Raw genomic sequence first — 21,412 nt, forward strand, 5'->3', positions numbered from 1 at the left:
CTAAAGGGAGGCAATAACGACAGAAAGAAGCTAGAAACAGACGACGCGCTCAATAGACAGCAGAAGAACGCGCTGCGCGACTCGAGAAGCGTCGTAATGAAGATGCAGCTAGAAGAAGTCGTTCTACTTCCCACAGTGACTCTACGACGACAGCGGAAGTATTTGGGTTGAGTTCCCAAGAGCGTCGGAATGAGACGAAATCCAAGCGACGTGCCGAAGAAACGAAGGAAGAATGTACAAGAAGTCTTGAGAAACGGCGGGCCGACGCTGCAGCTAAACGAGCCGATAGTGCGTCAGAAGAAGCCAGTCATAACAGTAACTAAACCCTCAAGAGAGAGCGTGCCGAAGAAACGGATCAAAAGCGGGTTGCATTTCTAGAGAAAATAACGAAGCGGTCTTCGGCCGCTGCCAGTTTAATCGTTGAGTCTGGAGACGTCGAAGATCGTAGACGTGCTGACCATGCTTCGCCTTCAATTGATATAGCCATAGTTGCCGTTATGAGACACCCACCAAAAGAACATTGACGTTGACTCCAACTAACCACATCCGCCGGGGTGGCGCAGAAACAGCACACAACCAGCCGCTGCTCAGTTCATTCATTTCCAGGCTTCTAGCCACGCTCGACTCGATAGGATGTACATATCTCTTGATCTGGTGCCTGTATGCCACGAATACCACGTTAAGCCGGTATCGTTCAGCGATCACGGCTTGGTCACCGTCACTATCGCTGGGAACAAAACTAAAAGTCAAGGATTTGACTGGCAAATGTGGAAGTTAAACTCAAAATTATTATCTGATGACAGTTTGCAAGCCGACGTTGAAAGGCATATAGCAAATATGAATGAGAAAGGCGTAACAAAGTTAGGGGCTAAATGGGAGGTTTTTAAACAGAATGTCAAAATGACAGCATTGGAAAGATCGACCGCTATAGCCAGACAAGAAAGGGCCGAAGAAAGGTCCCTTCACGTGAATCTACAGCGTCTAATCGATGTGGAAAGCAATAACCCCGGTTTGTTCATAGACGACATACGAGCCCTTAAGGGCAAGCTTGAACTACTCGACGCTGACCGACATCGCGGTGCCCTTGTCAGAGCTAGAGCCGAACTGCTGATAAGGGGGAAGGTCCGACAAAAAGGGCGTTAGGCACAGAAAAGTGGCATGCTCGAAGGAAGCAGATAGATGAAATTGAATACCAAGGGACCATTACCAACGAAAAGAAAGAAATCCAGCAAGCTTTCTTCGAGCATTATCGTCAGCAGTTCGCACGGCGTGCAGTTGATATTGAGAGTTTCAAGAGAGTTTATTTACCTTTAATGCCACAACTCGACGAAAAGACGACACGTGTGCTAGAGACCCCCATCACGGAGGACGAAGTGAAATGCGCTATTGGGAATTTGAACCCCGGCAAATCGCCTGGGCCTGATGGACTTAGCGCTGCATTTTATAAAGCTTTCCAGGATTTTCTCTCGCCGGTACTGAAAATAGTGTATAATGAAGCATATGAGCTTAATGTGCTGCCGCCGTCCTTTGCATCTTCTCATACTGTGCTAATTCCCAAAACGGAGGACCGAGGTCAATTACGCAGTGTTACCTCTTACCGACCGATTAGTTTAACCAATGTCGACTATAAAATTTTTATGAAAATACTAGCTAAAAGACTGCAAACAGTTATTAAAGATATTGTTGGAGACCACCAAACATGCGGTATTAAAGACAGGTCCATTTTTACGAACATTCACATCGCGAGGGCCATTCTTGAATGTTGCGATGCTGGTGGACTTGGAGTAGCAATGCTCCAAATAGATCTTGAAAAGGCTTTTGATAGAGTGCCCCACGACTTGCTTTTGTGTATATTAGACTATGTCAAGGTCGGATGCGTCATCAGAGAAGGAGTGGCTATGGCTTACAGTGCTTGTACAACTAGGCTAATTGTGAACAAATCTGTCGGTGACAGTATTGCTGTCCAACGCTCAGTTCGTCAAGGCTGCCCCCTTTCACCTCTTCTCTTTTGTATCTATCTTGAACCTTTATGTTTAAGCATTATCAAGCATGAGAAAATGCGGGGCTTCAAGCTGCATCAAGCAGAAGTGAAGCTTTTGGCTTATGCCGATGATGTCGCGATGTTTTGTGTAGACTACGAAAGCATCGTAGAAGTTGTGAAAACTAAAAGATTTTTGCGCTGTAAGCGGCAGTGCTGTTAACTGGGGCAAGTGCCTGGGCTTCTGGCACGGTGACTGGCCAGCGACCCCAGGCATTTTTGCTAACATGAAATTTGTTACCAACCCTGTCAGCTACCTTGGTGCCCCTCTTGAATCGTATCGGGACAGTGACCCATACTGGAAAAACCAAGTCGGTAAATTGAAAGATAGAGTGGACAAATGGAATGGATGGCAGTGGTCGGTGTTTGCTAAGGCCACGATTTGTAATTTGTTTTTAGTGACAAAAGTTTGGTATGTGCTTCAAGTGTTATATTGTTCAAGAGCTAATGTCCAAAAGATGCATCGTATCTTTGCCGTCTTTGTGTGGGGGTCTTCGTGGGAACGGACAAGTCGGACAAATATCTTCTGCCGGATGAAGGACGGCGGGCTTGGTTTGGCACATCTGTTTCTGCGCCAGTTAGTCAATCGTTTCATGTTTTTGAGGAATGTAAAAATTCCATTTCTTCGTACGGTTTGTCAGTTACGCCTGGGTCAAGCTCTCCCGGGAATTGTCGTTTCTTCTGACCGCATGTCAGGAGGTGTCCACGGGTATCTAAGGGAAGTGGTCTTGGCGTACAGGTTATTGATGGTGCGGTTTACTTTAGACTATTTGTGGAGTGTAAACCGGAAAAAACTGTATAAAGACTTGTGCGATGTGGTGCTTCCAGAACAGTTGTACAGAGCTGTGTACTCGTCCACAGGGGGCAAAAATGTTCTTAAAAGAGTGAAGAGGATGATGGTGCCGGCAGGGGTGAAAACGTTCTTTTTTAGGCTCCACACTGGAACATTGGAGGTAAAGAAATGGAAGGAACAGAAAGGGCTTTTTGTACCCTGGGGTGTCCACTGCATAATATGCAGGAAAGAGGAGACGATTGAACATGTGTTTCTCGAATGCTGGGATGCCGTATTTTTATGGGACGTGCTCCAGAGGACGCTCAAAAAGGAACTACCCATAAGCCCACACGGTATCCGATTCTTGCCAGTAGAAGCGAACAATGATACACCGTTGGATCTTTTGATGCTACTGGCTCTCCACAGCATATGGAAAAGCAGAATGGCTGTAGAGCACGGTGACGTCGATGCACGTTCAGCGAGACAGCTCTTTAGAGAGAGCATACGGGCATATGTGGACGAACAGAAAGCTTTAAAACTAGAGCCAGAATGGTTAGTTAGTTTTGAAGGGTTGTCACATATGAGGGATTTTTAATCCGACAACTTCAGCTAAGGAAGGATGAAGCTTTAAGTCAATGCTTGATCTTTTATTTTGTCATGTTATTGATGTCACATGTGTCTTTTTTCTGTACGTCCTCGGTCAGGAAATAAAGGAAAAAAAAGCCGGGGTGGCGCAGTGGTTACGGCACTAGACTACTATTCCAAAGGAGGCGGGATCGAATCCCGGCCTCAGCGGCCAATTTTCTATGGAGGCAAAAAGCAAGGCGCCCGCATGCTGTTCGATGTCAATTCAGGTTTAAGAGCCCCTGGTAGTCGAAATTCCCAGTATCCTCCAATAGGGCATCTCTCATAGCCTGAGTTGCTTTGGGACGTTAAACCCCACAAACCAACCAATCAACTAACCACAAGCGTAGCCATGCAGCTGTTGCTTTCGCGGCTCGACCAGGCTTAACCAGAACTAAACCGAGCCTAACTTTTTCTAGGTTTTGCGATTAGGAAGGCGCTGTACACTTTTGGATCAAAACCTACACTTAATCAGGTGAAGTTCACACCACTTTAAATAGTCAGTAATAATATTAATAATAATAATAATAATAATAACCGCGGCATTATTATGAAACCCCAGCAAACTGCACACAAATAAATTAACTTCCCAAGGAGTTAGCAAGGAAAATTTGAGGAAACAAATATTTAATTGGCTTTAGCAGAATTGTAGCATAACGTTTCAGAAATATGTCTAAACGAATTTATGAACCTTATGCTGTTGCGAACTCTAATAAACGCACCTATATGTTTCAAAAATGCAGATGGTTCTTCTTGTGTCATGTTTCAGTTATTAGCTCCCAAAATGTACCCAAGCATTTTCATGGAGGGTTAATTTTTTTTTTTCTGAAATATCATCTTACTGGAACTCGCAGCGTATAGTGAACAGGTTTAGTATAATAAGAGTTCTTATAATGTAACCAGGGAAGTCTTGAGCTCAGAAGCTAAAATAAAACTTTCTCTAGCCATCCTTGCGACATTAGTGATGCGGGCTCCTCGCCTAAAACCAAGCCAATGGCAAAATATAGTTGGTGCAGTACTATGTATCACAATTCATGGTCCAAACGATGTGTATTTTAGGGTGTGCACCTTGCCACCTTTAACTACTCTGTAGAGAACACGGGGGGGGGGGGGGGGGGGGGTCAATGGTGCTATAACAATTCACTTCCAGTGGTGTCGTTGAATCAATTATCAAGTCAAGTAGGTGCAAGTATAAAAGGAGCAAGAGAATATTGAAGCTGACGAAACATATAGGACAACGAAAAGCACAGCGCTATGTTTCACGACTGTTTGCCTTTTAATAGTATTTTAAATGCCTTTTTACAGTTTAATGTTGCAATTGTGTCAGACGTATGTCATCGAAGGGGAAATACAGCCAAATGGGCCGAGAAACGTGCGAATACACCGTATTTACCGGAAAGCTACTCACAGAGTGCTCACCGGGGCAAGAATTCCCGAGGGGTTCGCTAGAGAATGAGTTTACGGTATCCAATAGCTGCGACACAAATATATATACGGAGAGAGAGGCGACACAGCACGGCCGGCTTTTCGACAGTATCATGTATCACTCTCCCCTTCTTGAGGTAATTACGCTATTCTGCGCAATACAAACTTTGCAACCAGTTTGCATGAACGCAAACTCAAGGCATCTGCGATCTGCGTGTGACAGCTAGGGAAAGGCAAGCGGAACGATGAGTCAAGAAATAATTGTAGCACTGGTTCAGTGAAATGCACTGCTAATTAACACTCACTATTAAGCGCAGTCGAACCTCATCGAAACCACATATATTTTATATGTAAAAATTTTTGCGCAAAAAAGAACACAAAGGACCAAGAAGAACACGTAAGACTTTTGACGAGCGCTAGTCAAACGTCTTATATGTTCTTCTTTGTCCTTTGTGTTCTTTTTTTGCGCAAAATTTTTTACTTAATGGATCACCAACTAGCCCGGCAACATGCTCTCCTCAACATATATTTTAAAGTGAGTGCGCGTTCCTCTCCTCCCTCTGGCTCCCCCAACCAGCTTCATAAGCTTTTCGGAAGCAAAAGCCTACCGCTGAGTCTAAAAACAAAATTGTTCTGCTGCTAGTTGCCATCGAGCAATTAGGGGCAACAAGCATGATGATGGGAGGCTTGAAGGATGATCGCGGCACACCTACTGATGGCAAAATAACACGAGGTCTTTCCCTGCAGAAATAACAGAACACGGCCATAACGTGGTCCCATTCCTCGGAGACACCTGTATACACGAGACTTCAACTGTGGACTCCATAAAAACGTTCATCAGTCAGATTGCGATCTCGCCCTCCCTTTGGAATGCCCTAAGAAATTATGCCCGCACCTGATGAGCCCGAGCTGCGGTCAGTAGATCGATCACCTAGAGGCGAGCGGCTACCCTGCGCATCTGATCTGCTTTGTGCAGTGACAGAGGGCATCCTCATAAACCAGAAAATGTATGGAAAGCAGGAGCAGCTGAACGAAAGCAAAACAAAAAGGTAGTGGAATCTATGCCATATATTCATGCGTTGTCTTCCAATCTTAGATTATGTCTTCCTAAAATACATGCAGGCTATCTACGGTCGTGAAATCATTGGGAAACCGTACTGTCGGTTGTCAGACATAGGTTAATTGTGCTAACGGCATAGTGTATAAGATTTCCTTATCGCAAGGTCGCTACTTCGTTGGGCAGAGCGGACGTTGCGTGAATGGGCGACTGCAAGAGCATGTAAGGAACGTCCGTTAAAAGCGTGAAACACTGTGGATACATTATCGTGACTGTGATGTCAATAGGGGCAGCCACTAGGCTCCAGAGCTTAACAATGTTGTAATTATTGACAGCCATCCAATGGATACCACGCGGGAGATAGTGGAAACGTTAGAAATTGATAGGATAGGCTTGGGCTCTGTCAGCATGCCATCAATATCTCTCGCAAAACGAAATGGAGTATCTGTCCCACGCGAGGTGACTTTGATTGCTATCAAAATTCTGTTCGTAACGCTATTTTGCTATATATGCCAACAGTCCTAATACCGTTTAGTTGGAAGTTAGCGCTCGTGCTTGTTCTTTCTTGTACCCGTCTTAGGCGCAATTGTGCTCGCTAGTTTTGAAGCATATAGTAAGGAACACTATGATTTAAAAAACAAAAGCGACAGCGATGATGCCCATGGCTGCGCTCGTGCGAAGACTAAGGTCATGCAGTAGAAGAAGAGAACTACTCACGCACAATACATTTCAGAGGTTCAAGATTACGTTGGCGATGCGGTACTTTAAGCCGTTCGCGCTAGGCCGACGGGCATCCTGTAGCTGACAGCAGGATTAGGTAAGCATCTGCCTTTTTTCCTGCAGTAGTTGAGGGTATAGCCGCAGCCAGGTTCGAAAGTGTGAAATCTGATGCAGATGTAACGAACGCAAATAGAAAGACAGAGGTGAATTAATTGAGAGGTTTTTCACTGCATGCAGGAAGCCAAAATGATAATGCACCGGACTGTATGCCGAGTTAGCATTGCTTGAAGACGCGTGTTGTTGCTGGCATTCTGTTACGCTACTATCTGTAGGCTTTCCCGAGCCGAACACAGCGGTCGCCATAGTGAGCACGTTTGTCGCGTTACTGGTCAAGTAGCCTACCGGAAGCTTTCCGCAATAATCTTAGAAGGTCATCAGAGTAGTTCAGATGACAATCGCTGAAGTTATGAGAAAAATAGAGGAAACAATTACTTTATGGGCTGAGAATTCGATGATGAAAAGTCCGCAGCTCGTTTAGCCTGCTTCTCTTCCTCCCTCATTGGGGCTCGCCGCATACGATGAGCCCGCCCAGTGGCCGATATCAATCTTCAGCGACATGTTTCCGGGGTCACTCTGTACGATTTCGATGTTTTTCAACCACGGTACACACATGCGGCGTTCACCGTGTCTCAATTCCCAAACCAACAGGCCGAACTTCCTAGACACGCTTGAACGCAGCATACCTAAGCAGACACTGAGCCCTCCACCGCGCTGAGCCATGTCACGTGAATGGCACAGCTGCAAGCATACCTGCCACCTCGACCAGCTAAGCGATCTCATGACGTCACACAGCCCGTCAACCAATCAGCTATTGGCCGCATCACATGGTCTCCTGACGCTGCGCCTCTCTCAGTCAGCGGGAATTAGTGACAAAGAACAGCGCATTTTTTCCTCGATGAGGATTTCAATGCTATTGCATTAAACCTAGCTGCGGCGTAGCACTGCCAGGGTACATCCCTTCTCATCCTTTCCTCTGTCCCGTATGCTGGCGTAGCTTTCCGCATTGAAACGTTCGTCGAAGAAACTCAAAGCATGAATGCCTTGTCATGGGCTTTGTACTACGTTGATGTTCCAGCTCTGATACTGTCTTTTTTATTTCAGCTATAACTGGTCGCATGCTAGACGCGCAAACTGGAACCCGTTGGGCTGCTGTTTGCTGCTACCACCGCATGGCTCTATTTCTGTTCCCCCGCTGCCCATCGCTCCTGCCCAGCGTGGGCACGCTCTACCAATGTTTCCTGGCCATGGTGCTGGTCAGCTGTGCAGTGCTGCTCGCATTCCAGGCCAAGCTGCAGGTGGCCCATAGAAAAGCAGCCCTTCCTCTCTGGATGCGGCAGCCGGCGCCCTCCGAGCACCGCAACGGACGCGAGAGTAGGACAGAGAGGGCACAGAGGATCATGGAGCGCCATATATTCAGGTCTGTTGTCCAAAAGGAACGCTCAAGGCTGAATGGTGTTTGTCGTGTTTTAAAGCTCTCAGTCGCCTTGTGTTAGCGGATTCTAGTCGATTATGGTAGATCATAACAAAAAGTTCGCTTTCAGTCTGTTGAACCTTTGGCAGGATAATACTGTGGGGCAAAAGGAAGTACAGAACACCATTGCCCTTTGTTAACAGGCGTACGTCGAGAAGAAAGAGCGTCAGGGTTACTGTAAAGTTCAGCTCAGTTATAAAATATTTACAACTACTGATTGATATCTCCAAGGAATAATTGGGACTGAAAACACTGTCCTCATTTGTACTAAGTATATTGGGTATGACACCATGTTCTGTTGTCCCTGGGAACTATGCGCCCAGGGCTTGTGCGGAACCATCATAGTACCAAGCGAATCAAGCCGAGCTTTGGATATTCTAATTTAGATATCGACTGATGGGTAACTCAGCACTTTAGCACCAAAATATACTGATCTGGAATGACTGGTCATATATTGCTTCCGAAAAGCCGAACGAAGCATTAGTCGAAGAACAGCATAATCACATTGTTGTTGGGCTTGTTCTCGACAAGGTTTTCGACAAGATAATTAACGGTCGCTGTACTCAAGCTGATGAAATCAGCTCTCAACTAATAATACACGGGAAAACGACTTCATGCATACTTTATATGTCCAGTTGTCGAATGATATCACAATAACCTCGTCAAAGAGAAGGACAGAAGCTGCAACAATACCGCACGTATACTTTGTATTGTAATGTATTATCTGGACCGGCCCTTTTTTATCGAAGGAGAGAAAGAGAGATAACTTGCACCCGTCAAAAGATTGGCGAGGATCCGATGCAGCGCAGCTGTGTCCCAGCCATATCGCCCCCCTCAGCCGTCGATCTGGATCTCTTGGATCTGAGCAGCAGCGAGACGGATGACTTCACGTTGCCCTTTTTCGTCCTGTTTGAGAAGTAGTGCCTCCCAGAACTCATCTGTTCAGTCAAGTTCCACAAATCTAGGACACCTCAGTTATGCATATATGGACCATGTCCGCTATGCCCTCGCTACGTTTGCACCTGGGGCTAAACATTTCAGGGTGCCACATGCTATAAAGCTGAGGGTTCGGGAATACTCCTGTTTGTAACTTTACGCCACATAACTTCCTCGCTTTTGGTGAGTTGCTTGCAGGCTTTTGGAAATATTTATTTGCGTAATTTTATTGATTTAGAATATCTTGGTATGTATTAAGACCATCATCGAACTGTAGGAGCTCCTCACCACGGAAGGGGTACGGGGTTATGTATATGACGTCACTACGATCCCAGAAGGCAACTTATCATCGGGCCAGTACGTGCGCTTTCTCGTTCCCCCTCAACCTCTGGTGCGCTGGTGTCCAAATGAGGGTGACCTACTCTGCCCGTGGTGGGCTACTGATGGTGGCTCTTGCTGCTAGGGCCGAAATGCGGCCTGCGTCAAAGTTTCTAATCGCTGATTTTGAGTCGAAAGAATTTAGCAAGCCTGGACCAGACACCATTAGGGTCTTCTGGGCGTTTTTTCTATTTACACTAATTGCAGCTTCCATTCTGTCTTCCAACTCATTCGAAGTCGCGTGAGGTTCCGTGCTCGAGGCTGGCACGCTTGTGCGGGTATCTCGCGAGCTAGAGATAAAAACGCAGTCTGAAAGCCATCGATCGGCGTTAACTTCGAAATCACTAGTCCGTATGTTCAGAGCCTAGCAAAATCCCCATTGCGTGTTCGCAAACTGGCCGCTTCGCGGGGCCACGGCGCCCTCTCTGTCTCTCCTTGGAAAGTACACCGGCTTCCGAGACAGTACCCACCCCATCGATATCTCCGAGGCAACCAGCAAACACCGCGGCAGATGCTTTTGCTCGTTTAAGAGCTTTAAATGAACTTAAACCACCGCCAATTCTTTTTTCTCCCTTCTCTTCAAGCAAGTTGAGGCGGCTATTATTTACCTGCATCAGATCACCCACCATTTTCTTTCTTTATTGTGTCGAACTCCTTGGTCGCAAAATTAGTAACTTGGCTTGCATATTGTTTCCACAAGCGTAGTCTAGGGCATACGGTCGCTATCCGCACTCTTGTCTTTACAAACAGAAGATAATTAAGAGCAAAGCGCAGGAGCCCGCACGTCTAGAGCCTGCGAAAATGAACCTTAAAGCGAGAGTAAATATATGAGACACGGCGAGATAGCCACTATGGTTCCGGGAGCCACTGGACAAACTCTCTGGCGGTTTCTTCGCCAAAGACGCCTGTGAGTAAATACCGTGTTCGTGTTGATGCGTGCATGGTGAGGAAGAGGCAGAATGCTATAAAAAATGCTGTTACACTCATAAAAGAATGTTTTCAGGGACCACTATGCGGCCGACCACCAACACGATGAAAACGCGGACTTTTCAAGCTTAAAGAGCCACAACAAGTTGCCGTGGTTCTTCATCAACGGCAGCGAGTGGCCGCGCCCTTCGAGCAAGCTGTCGCGGGTGGCCGGCGTGTGGCCCGACCCGAAGGCGCCGCATGACGACCGCATCGTGGCGCAGCTCATGTACCTGCCACCCGGATACAAGTCGGAACCTAATAGCACCAGTGAGTTGTCACACTATTTCACTGTTATCAGAAAGAGAAATAACCTATCAATCAAAGCATGTTTTACGCGAAGCGTACTAGGCCTGTTGCGCCAGAAAACCATCGCTGCACACCAGTTTGAGAGGGAGCTTGCAAGGACGAGTCAAATTCTTTCTGCGCAAACGTTTGGGTGGCACCGTCATCCGATACGACAGCCACTGGAACTACAGACCTGATACGTGTTTGCCAGGGTAGATGGCTCCTCCGCGTTCTAGTGCATCTTCATAAAACTACGCGTCAAGGTCGAGCCGAAAGAGATGCCGGAAAAAAGATAGACGCCTGGAATGGATTGTATATGATAATTATAGGGATGGTTGATAACGTGACTGGTTGACTGATTGATTAGTGAATAGTGAATGAAACCAGCGTGCTGTAGACAAATAATGTAATGTGTGTGTCGCTTTATTGGAGCACATGCGATGGCCTATGGCTGGTATACTATAGTGCGAAAACATTGTCTGACATTGTACCGGACGTGTGAAATAGGGCTGGGTATTCGTTTGAGGAATATGTCTCGTGATGGTGCTGCCCGACACCAAGAGAGAAGTCATAAGACTGATGCTAAAAAGATATAGAAGAACGCTCGTATGAGGCAGCTAGACAAATGAAGCGAAGACGGGATGCCGAGGTACGAACTTCAGAAATAAAAGCCAGGCGTTGTAAGGTGCGGAGGAAGCCGAGCTAAAACGTCAGCGAGGATCCGACGATTATAACCTCATGTCTGAAGCTGTGTTGCTTCTTAAAGCCAAAGATGAGGAGATGAAATGTTATATGATAAGCAAAGTAGAGGGTGTGATTAAAGTAGCATCACAGTAGCAATATATGAGGCAATGAGTGTGCACTATATCGCATCTGCTCTTAAAACGAAGCCTAAGCGAAAGTTTTTAAACAGCCCCTTAAACGAAAATGCAAACGAAAGTAAACAAACCTGATGTGCTAATTTTATATTCAATATTTTTAGTATCCTTCCGTCTATTCCTTTGTGTTCCGTTGGTGGTGCCCACGTTTCAGAGCGCTTTATCATGCCCTTCATCTCAAGCAGAAGGCATGTTATACGTCTTCAGATGGTACTGGACATCATTTTCTCTTCCTTCCTTTTTTACGATATTTTGAAACAAAAAACATACTAATACATATGAACATAAGGGAATAATCTATGACCGAGAAAACTGCGTTCCTTTCTTGACTCTTATTGCTTAATAATGGCTGCTCAATGGAACAGATGAGCCTCTTTCCATTGCGCGGCTGTGGCTGGATACATAATACATTTATTCGTTTTTTCCTGTTGCCCTCACATGTATTCCCTTACTAATGCGTGACAGGGTTGCGCGCGTGTTTTAAGCCACTTGACGTGCTCTTTCTTAAGGAAAACATTTTACTCTTGATCAGTCATTAATTTCTATTTATGTCAATACCTGTGTCGAATACACGTGTCTCGCAAACCTTCACTGCTGTCGGTCCTGTGACCCTTTGTTCCATGCAGCTTTTCTCACTATATACGTGCGAATATTAATCGAACATGGGTAAACTTGCCTGGTTGGTCAGCATATTTCGTGCTGATTGATTTATTGTAACATTTCCTACTCTCTTCTATCAACTCTGCTCTCTCAAATACGCTGCTGTGTTTGCCGCAACACTAGAATTTTTCATCCTGTACAGACCTTACAAGATATGGGATGTGTCCATAAACTGCAATATTGCCAAGAAACTTTGTAACATATTAGTATGCTCGAGCTGGGGATATTGAGCCTAATGACGGCATGACCAGCCCACCAGCAGTACCGCTTTCACTTCATGATCCTAGGGCGTGCGTGAAAGACACCTTTTTTCCATATAAGATGTGTTGCATGTAGTTGTCGTGTGGGCTGGTGCTTATTGTCTGGGGCTCCACCCGCACGACAATCAGGCAATTTGCAGCAGTTATAAAAGCCACATTTTGGCATTTTTCAAGTCACGCGCAATTAGAAGCACGGGTACCAGGCCGCGCCATTGCTGGTTTCGATTAGAGGAAACGGGTGGGGATACCCGCGAGGCTTTGGAACACGACCCCACCATATCCCGAAGCAAAAGCAGCTGTTCTTCCTACAGGCTACGTTTGCGGTCCACTTCACTAGTGAAGCACAAAAGCCCCAGCCGTCATTCGATCCCGCGAACTCCCCCTCAGCATCCGAGCGCAAACGCTGCCAAAGGATAGCGGTGCGAGAACTGAAGCTCGTTTTATGAAGGTGCGAGCCGTGTGAAATGAAAAACCTTGTGCACACACTAGCACCAAGGAACATTTCATCCAGTCACCTTTAATGCATCTCCTTTCGAACTGCCCTAACCGATGTAGGCACCTGGTTCCTTCATGTGCCAGTTCCCCCTCCCTTCCCTTCCCCCCTCTCCGCTTTAAAAGACTATGCATTGCGAAATCTTTGCCGTCACTCGAGGCTACGTTGTAAACACCTCCCGTGCCACATTTCACAATGCAAGCGGGCGCACGCACTCACGTATACCCACGAATGCATTGTACATCATCACTGATTCATACCTGTCACTCTGAAGACTGTCATCGTATTTCGCATTCTTGCCAGTGGTTGTTACGATAGCACCATCGAGTTCGTTGCTATATTTCGTCATGCGCTCCCGTTGGTGCGATAACAAGTCTGGATGCAGCTGTTTTCACTGCTGTCTGCATGCATTCAGATTAGATTAGGATGACATTTATGAAACGAAATATTTTATGTTTTGATGTATGCGCAGGTACCCGAAAGGTGTGTTGAAAAAACATTTGCCCTTTGGCAGCCTGCCTACCTGTCCATGGGCAGTCCGTTAAGAATTATCTAACGCTGAAAATTTCTCTCCTGTCCGTATTGGCACCAGATATATCGTGTGGACCATTGCGCAGCAACTTTGTGAAAATTTAATTTCGGTATATATTCGTATGCACCATTTAACACGCCTGCAGACACACCTCTAAAGACCATCGTCCTGGAAGGCAGCTGGTACGACTTCCTTGGCGGTCAAATGCTGTTCTTAAGGGACCGATGTCCCGTGAGCAGATGCCGACTATACCGCGGGAAAGCACCTGAAGGCGCTAATGTTGACGCCATCGTATTCAAAGACGGCTACATAAGCGATTCCCAGCCCATGGATGAAAAATACGGAAATCAGGTGGTGCGAATCCTTTACCTGCTCGAAAACCCTATGAGAATGCCCATCGAAATTGGGGCCATGGCCATCGACTGGATGGCCACATACAGGTGAGTGTGGCTCCTAGGCCTGTTTCTATCTTCTGCAATGATTAGGGAGGCTTTCCGGTATTTAAGGCTTCGTTGGCCCTAGTGACCTAGTACTGCGTGACGTAATAAGGTCAGGCTCATTATCCTGATGAAATGAGCTTTGTTACTCTGGAGGCAATCAAAGCTTGCTCAGTATAGCGTCTTAGATTTACATGACATTTTTTTATACATAAACCTGTGTGCATCGCCTGCAGAAACCGAGTAGTGGAATATTTCACCCCTGCCGTAAAAGGAGTGACAGGCATCGCACAAGATTCCGACTGTGGAGAGACAGGTTGTGCAGTTCTGTTTGTTTTGCTTTGTTTCTTTTTTGTTTGCACGTACACATGGACGTATGGGCCCTATGTAAGCTCGAAATGCGACGTTATAGTCTTGAATTTATTTTTTTTCTGGCTGCACTCGAAGCTTTGAAGGAAAGTGTGGTTTGTGCTAAAGATTTGCCCCGTTGAGTAGTGTCAGTCAAGTATTAACGCGCCCCCCTCTCCCCCCCCCCCCCCCCCGCCCGATATCTCCCGAAGCGCACCTGACAGAGTGCGGCACTTGATTTATCACATGTTGCGAACATTCTTTGCATGCTGTAACAGAGTTCAACGGGCCTTTTCCCGCTAGAGCTGAAATGGTGACTTCCGTATTGTTCTTACTTCAGCCCTGAAACCTTATGTGACTGACACAAGCCATGTATATGCGTTTTTAGTAAGCATGCATGGGATGTGGCTGATTGCAGGTTACAGCCCGAGAACACTCATAAGAAATGAACAAAATACACGGCACACAACACTAAGTTATTATCGAACGATTACCCACAACGGCTCTCAACAATAACAGAAAAAAAAGGAAACTAGTAACATTTTACATCCCCTTCCTCTCCACCATCCTATTACATTTTTTTTTTCATTTTGTTGGCATTCACACGTATCAAGTCCTGGTTATAGGCCCAAACTAGTCAGTCCCGATAATTGTTTCTATGCCGACATACATTTGGCAGCAGCTGTGGTGCAGAGGTAGAAAATTCGTCTCACGTCATTTGAATCCAGGGAGAGCGCGAAAAAGAAAACTGCAAACAATCAACGCGATACTTAACGTGGCGTACGTGTTGACATCCCCTTCATGGATCACTGCCTTGTCGTGGCGGAGAGGCTTGCGAAACTCGATGAAGTCGTAAGCTCCGCTGTGTAGGGCCACCCAAGATAGACAGGTCACGGCAGAGAGTTCTGACAAAATGTGATTCACTGGAGAAGGTAATGGCAACCCACTCCAGTATTTCCTGCCAAGAAAACCCTATGGCCAGTCACAATACCATTAATGATATGGCGCCGGAAGATGACCCCCAAGTTGGAAAGCGTCCCACATGTTACTGGGGATGAACAAAGGGCGATTCCTAGTAGCTCCAGGACGAATGAAGCGGCTGGGCTAAAGCCAAAAGGACGCTCAGTTGTGGATGTGTCGGGAAGCGACCGGAAAGTACGATGTTGCAAGGAGATATATCGCATAGCAACATGGAATGTAAGATCTATGACGCAAGGTAAACTGGATGTCGTCAAGCGAGAAATGGACAGATTGAACATTGATATTTTGGGTATCAGCGAGCTCAAGTGGACCGGAATGGGAGAATTTAACTCCGGCGACCATTATGTCTTTTATTGTGGGCACGAATCCAAGAGAAGGAATGGGGTCGCTCTCATAGTAAACAGAAGAATGGGCAAAGCAGTGCTAGGGTACAACCCTAAAAACGACCGAATGATTTCACTTCGGATCCAAGGTAACCCTCTCACCATAACATTTATCAAAGTCTATGCACCGACCACTACTGCTGAGGAAGCTGACGTTGAGAGATTTTATGCGGACCTACAATGCCTTTTAGACCGCACCCCATCATCAGACGTCGTTTTCCCGGAGTCCCCGAGTCTCCGTGCGCCCAATATCGGCGGGTTCGCGTCGCAGTCCAATGTTTCCCTGATTAACTCCATGCTCATGGTCATAGGAATTCCGTGTATGACTCCCTTGCCCGAGCCGTCCGGCATCGGAGCATTTTTGTCTCCACTGTCTTCCTTCTGAATGTCAGTTTCTTGGCGTCTTGGTACTTCACAGCCCTGTCCTCGCTCGCTGATGCAACGAGGATGGTTTGTTGCGTCACGTTTATCGAGACCACGTCTTCCTTCATAAGCACCTTCGGATCCACCCCTGCTTCTTGCGTTAGTGCGTCTGCAACTTCCGCTTCTTCCACGTTGCCCCAGCTCGCCGTTATGCCGCCTCTCGGTCTGAGGAGCAGCTTTACAGCGCCTTTCGATACGTCGATCGTTTTCTTTTCGACCGCTTTCTCCGCCAACTTCTTCCCTAGTTTGGGTCTAAATTTCACTAGGCTGTGTTGCTGATGCGCACTTCCATCGCCCCCCTCTACTCCTGCACGTACCTTTTTCCTTCTCATCTATACCAGCCGGTTTGAAAACCTCACTTTTCTGCTTCATCTTCTGGTGCCGTCCAGTCGACGCAATTCTGCTCTCGTCCCTTCTCGTCATCTCGGCCAGTTCCGGCGTCTTACGTGCGTCAAGGAGTCCCCGACCACGCTGCAGCTGCGATTGAGTGACGTCATGGTTGTCACGGGACTAGGGAGAGGCGAGCGCGCTGCTGCGGCTTAGTGGCGTCATGGCTGTCATGGGGTTTGTCCTCGATTTAATGTCAAACACGAGCGCACGGCGAAGAAGTTACGGAGGGGAGTAGTAAGAGCTTTCGCTTTTAAAGAAAAAAGGCCATCAATGAATTCACGGTAAAAAAGGGGAATTTAGAAATTCGCTGCACAACGAATATCCCGCTTTAAACGAAAACGAAAAGCAGTCAATGGTAATCGCACAGATATTTTTACCAAATGCGCAATAGAAGTCCGAGATGGGGTAACGACAGGATACCGGTAAGCCATTTCAGGAGACGACAAAGCATAAAGGGTTCTAGCGCCACAGATAAAATAGAACTGCAGAATTGTTGAAGTTAATAAGCGCAGCCTATATAATTAAGTATGTTATGCCAAGATTCGAACATGCTGACAAGTTTAGAGGTAGCCTATACGTTGTCAGTAGGCAGCTATGCCTAGATAGATTACACCTAGAATCGGGTAAGTGAGCTACGAAATAAAGAGGCTAAGGTCACTGCCAATATGAACAAGATAGTTAAGGTAACCGAAGAGTTTCACACCTGTCTGTTCAGTAGCCGAAGCAGTCAGGATAGTAACGGAAGTAGCAGCACAAATGAATTACGCATGTAGCGGGTAACGGAAAAGGTGCTAAAGAAAGCATTAGAAGCAATGTGCAAGTGAAGGTACCTGGTGAGGACCTTCAAATTTATTTCAAGATGGTAGGTATAGATTGCACTAAAAAAAAAAAACTAGCCAACTCGCATATGCAATGTCTCACAAACACGCGCATAACGAAATCTTAGAAGAATGGTAATATTATCTACGCCATATATGAAGAGAGGCATCCAGGATATGAAACATTTGACCACTCAGCTTAGTGCACATTTTCGACTGACTAAGGTAATCACTAATGGAATCAGGGACTACATCACACTTCAATCTACCAAAGGACCAGGCTGGCTGTCTTAAAAACTTCTAAAAAAACAGTGCAATTACACTACGAATCAGGCTGGGAAAAAATGCGTAAATTATGACCAACTCTTCATAAACCCTTCGTATACCACGGAACCGTATTTTACTCAGTCGAAAAATCAGGAGTAACGCAGATATTACGAATCCAGGGTTCGGAAAATGTATGTGTAAAATTACTGGAAGAGTATTCATAGGAGGATGTGGGCAAATACTACACCATGGTGGCCAAATACTGTTCTGGTGAAGGAGTGTATTTCCGCAGGAGTCCACCAGATAGGTGGCACACCAAGCTTGTTTGTGCAATTCCATCGGCACGCGTTTTTTTGTTGTTGTTTTTTTAATCCCGTGGGGAATTGCGCGGCACCACGATTCGAGCCACGGTCTTCTTGCACGCGACGCGGATGTTCTACTCCTGCGCCACCGCTACTGGAATATATGTGTAAAGGCTGAACAGACATCGCAGTCCTTTATAGGGAACGTAAGGACATGATCTTTCAGGTACTATTCACCGAGCGTTTACAATGGCTATTTCAAGATCCTCATTGGTAATAATCGAATAAAATTTAACGGAGAATTCCTCAGTAAACTTCATTTTGCTACAGAGGAATTTCAATGAGTATTGAATTAACTATACCGGCAAATAATAATGGTCAGTCCAAACAATTGCGGAGAATTGTAGTAACGTTCAACAAAATATTAAGATAACAACACTTTAAGAAGAGATAAGCACAACTACGGCAATACGAATGGAGTTCATTTATGACACCTTAGCAGTATCCTTCAAGAGCCATATCTTACCGGCACTTACTTGGAGTGCAGCAGCGCGGAGGCTAACTAAAAGAACTGAACTTGAGGGCCACGCAGCGAGTCGTGGAAATAAATATTGCAGATATAACCTTAAGAGACAGAAATAAAAGAGATTGGGGCCAATGAGTATACCAAACTGAATGACTTTCTGGTTGGAATCAAGTATTAATGAGCAGAGCATCTAATACCGATTGTCGCTAAGAGATAGCAAACTTGATTCAAGGAAAAGAGCGTAGCAGGTGGCGGGAGAGGAAAGTGTTAGGAAGTTTGCGGTGACGATGTGGACGAATTTAGCACATGGGCAATATTAAATAAAAAACCAACATGGAATAGACATGGGGCAGACAAACATGGTAGCGATGATGCACTCAGTGTCACTCATGACCGGAAAAAACGTTTCTTGCCTTCTTTTCGTTCTTTGTTTGCGTGCATGTGTCCTGCCTTTTTTATTTTCCTTTTTTTTTTTCTGAGCGCAGAAAGGATTCTGACATCGTGACGCCGTACGATAAATTTGTGCTTTTCGACCCGCTTGTGAAGACAGTCAGGCAACGCCGTGACTACACCCAGAACAAGACCAAGATGGTCGCCTGGTTCGTCTCCAACTGCATCACTGAGAACAACCGCCTCCGGTACGCGCACGATCTGCAGAAACACATTCAGGTACCACGAACAGAGGACCAAGTTCATGGCCTCCCCTAAAACCATCTAACGTAGGCCGTACACTGGCAAGTTCGGCAAGTAGTTTGCATGCAAGGATGGTTTTTCGCGGGCCTTAAGATGACATGCAATATTCATAGCCGAAGCTAGGAATGAATCAGGCTCGCGAAAGGACAACTCTATAGTTATGATGCTAACTGGTTGAGAGGTCATAGCGTCTTCTGACGTTTTCTAATTTGCATCCCGGAACAAATGTCCAAAGTTGTGAAACAACGTGAAATCCGGCGCGGTGCATGTTGTTCTTGATGAGCGGATGGAATGAACGAGAAACGTGCTGCGGACTGCCAATTGGAATAGTACATTAAGCCGCACATATCTCACAAGTTTGTTGAATGGGAAGACGGAGAGGTCGGCCGGAAAGTTGAACACCTGGCCTCCTACTCTGCACCAGGCAAGGGGAAAGGAGAAAGAAGGTCGTGATGGCTGATGATGTGATGAGAAGAGGTATGACATAAATATACAGGCACAGACATTTGTCCTACAAGCGCGAGTCGAGTCCCGTGCGCTGATTACTTGCCTGTAGAGATTTCCACTCGTCCCACCACGCGCCCAGTAGTAAATCCGCCGAAACAGAGGCAGTACGATTCTAATTACAGGGGCTGGTTTGAAAGCTTGCAGAATCATCAAACCGTGTTGCGTCTACTAACTCCACTTCAGGGCCTATCTCACTGGTCTCTAGCTTGTCCTGTCTTCCGTCTATCTTCCGCCAGCTGTTCTATCTCACAAAACCTCCCAATCTGGCACGCCACTTTCCTGCCTGCCTTCTCGGCTTTGCACTGCTTCCATCTGTGTCGACTGCCCTACCACGATAGGCCACCGGTTATCGTTCTCTGGCTTAAGTCCATTCTTCTTAATTTCAGGTTTCGCGAAATCGCGTTTGTCTAAACCCTGTCGTTATCTCGTTGAGCTTTTCACCTCTCCTAAGCACCTGCTTAAGCTGCCTAAATTAAACGGCCTATGAATTGATATTCTTCCTTCAGCAAAGAATAACAGCGATTTCTTCAATAAAAGTACCCTGGCCACCTGTGGCACCAATTCCTCAGAAAACACTCCCGCCGCGGAATGGAAAAATAGTGATGTCCTTTGAACTACAGGCACAAGCTGATGTAGTTGATCAAAGGCTCTTAACAAGGTTCATATTCTGCGTAAGTCTGAAAATAGCCCCCCACCTAACCGTCGAAGTTCCCGAGAAAAAAACACAGCTATATCACCAAACGACAAACAAAAAAAAGAAAAAAAAAAGATAGACCGCTGCCGTGCAGTTGAAACATAGTCGTGGTTATTACGTGTTTGGAAGAAGTCAAATTTCTGTAAGCAGGCTTATCTGCAAAAAATTCTTAAATCTTTTTTCTACAAAAAAGAAAGTATCTCGTTTACAGTATCATTTTCGCACCCTCATTGTCCCAACAAGGGTGAGCTGATAACAGACGCGGTAGACAAATCACTATTCTTCATCTAAAAGTAAAGTGTTTGCGCTCAGAAAAAAGAAAGATGAAAAACCTCGGTAAAAATAAGAGCTATGTTTTATTTAAGGGCTATATTTAAAACATAAAGTGGCAAAATTGCAATGTAAACTTAAAATTTTTTACATATAAATTACAAACCAACCGCGATAGCAGAGTGCTTATAGAGCGGTCGGCCTCTCATTTGGAGTTCTCGAGTTGGAACCCGGCCGCGGCAGCCGCGTTTCAATAATGGCGAAACACGAAAGGAGCCCACATGCTGTGCGATATGAGCACACTAAAAATCCCCAGGTGCATGAAGTTTTTCTGTAGCATGAAGTTTTCTACTACGGCACCCCTTTTTTTTTTTCCCCTCTCCCTTCCTTCTTTACCTTACGGCGTTTCTGATGTGTCAACTGAAAAGAGAGGAGTTACCGCGCCTTTCATTTCCTAAAAACCATTTTTTTTTTCATTTTCATCGAAGCCCCAGCGCCGGAGTTCCCGGGTTCGATCCCGACATCCAGCGGCTGCATTTAGATGGAGGCGAAACAACAGGCGTCTGTACGATCCGCACGTTAAAGATCCCCAGGTAGTCGAAATTACTCCGTCGCCCTCCACGACGGTTCCTCTTTATCTCTTTCCACTTTTGCTCCCACTTACCTCCCTTCCCTTACGGCGTGGTTCAGATGTTCACAGAAACAAGTGTGACAGATACGGCGCCTTTCCTTCCCTGTGAACCAATCATTATCATTTTTATCGAATATGAAATTAGAAAAGTTGGAACTAAAATTACTGTTTCGGTGAGGAAATA

At 45.9% G+C, this 21,412-nt stretch overlaps 1 pseudogene; it reads left to right on the forward strand.

Moving 5' to 3' along the window:
- Positions 1 to 7,865: 7,865 nt before the first annotated feature.
- The window catches only part of LOC146193914 (glycoprotein 3-alpha-L-fucosyltransferase A-like), a 35,843-nt pseudogene continuing 22,296 nt past the window's right edge, over positions 7,866 to 21,412 (forward strand).

Source organism: Amblyomma maculatum, chromosome 4 (genome assembly GCF_055883805.1).
Source record: "Amblyomma maculatum isolate TAMU_Amacu chromosome 4, ASM5588380v1, whole genome shotgun sequence".
Taxonomy (NCBI): domain Eukaryota; kingdom Metazoa; phylum Arthropoda; class Arachnida; order Ixodida; family Ixodidae; genus Amblyomma; species Amblyomma maculatum.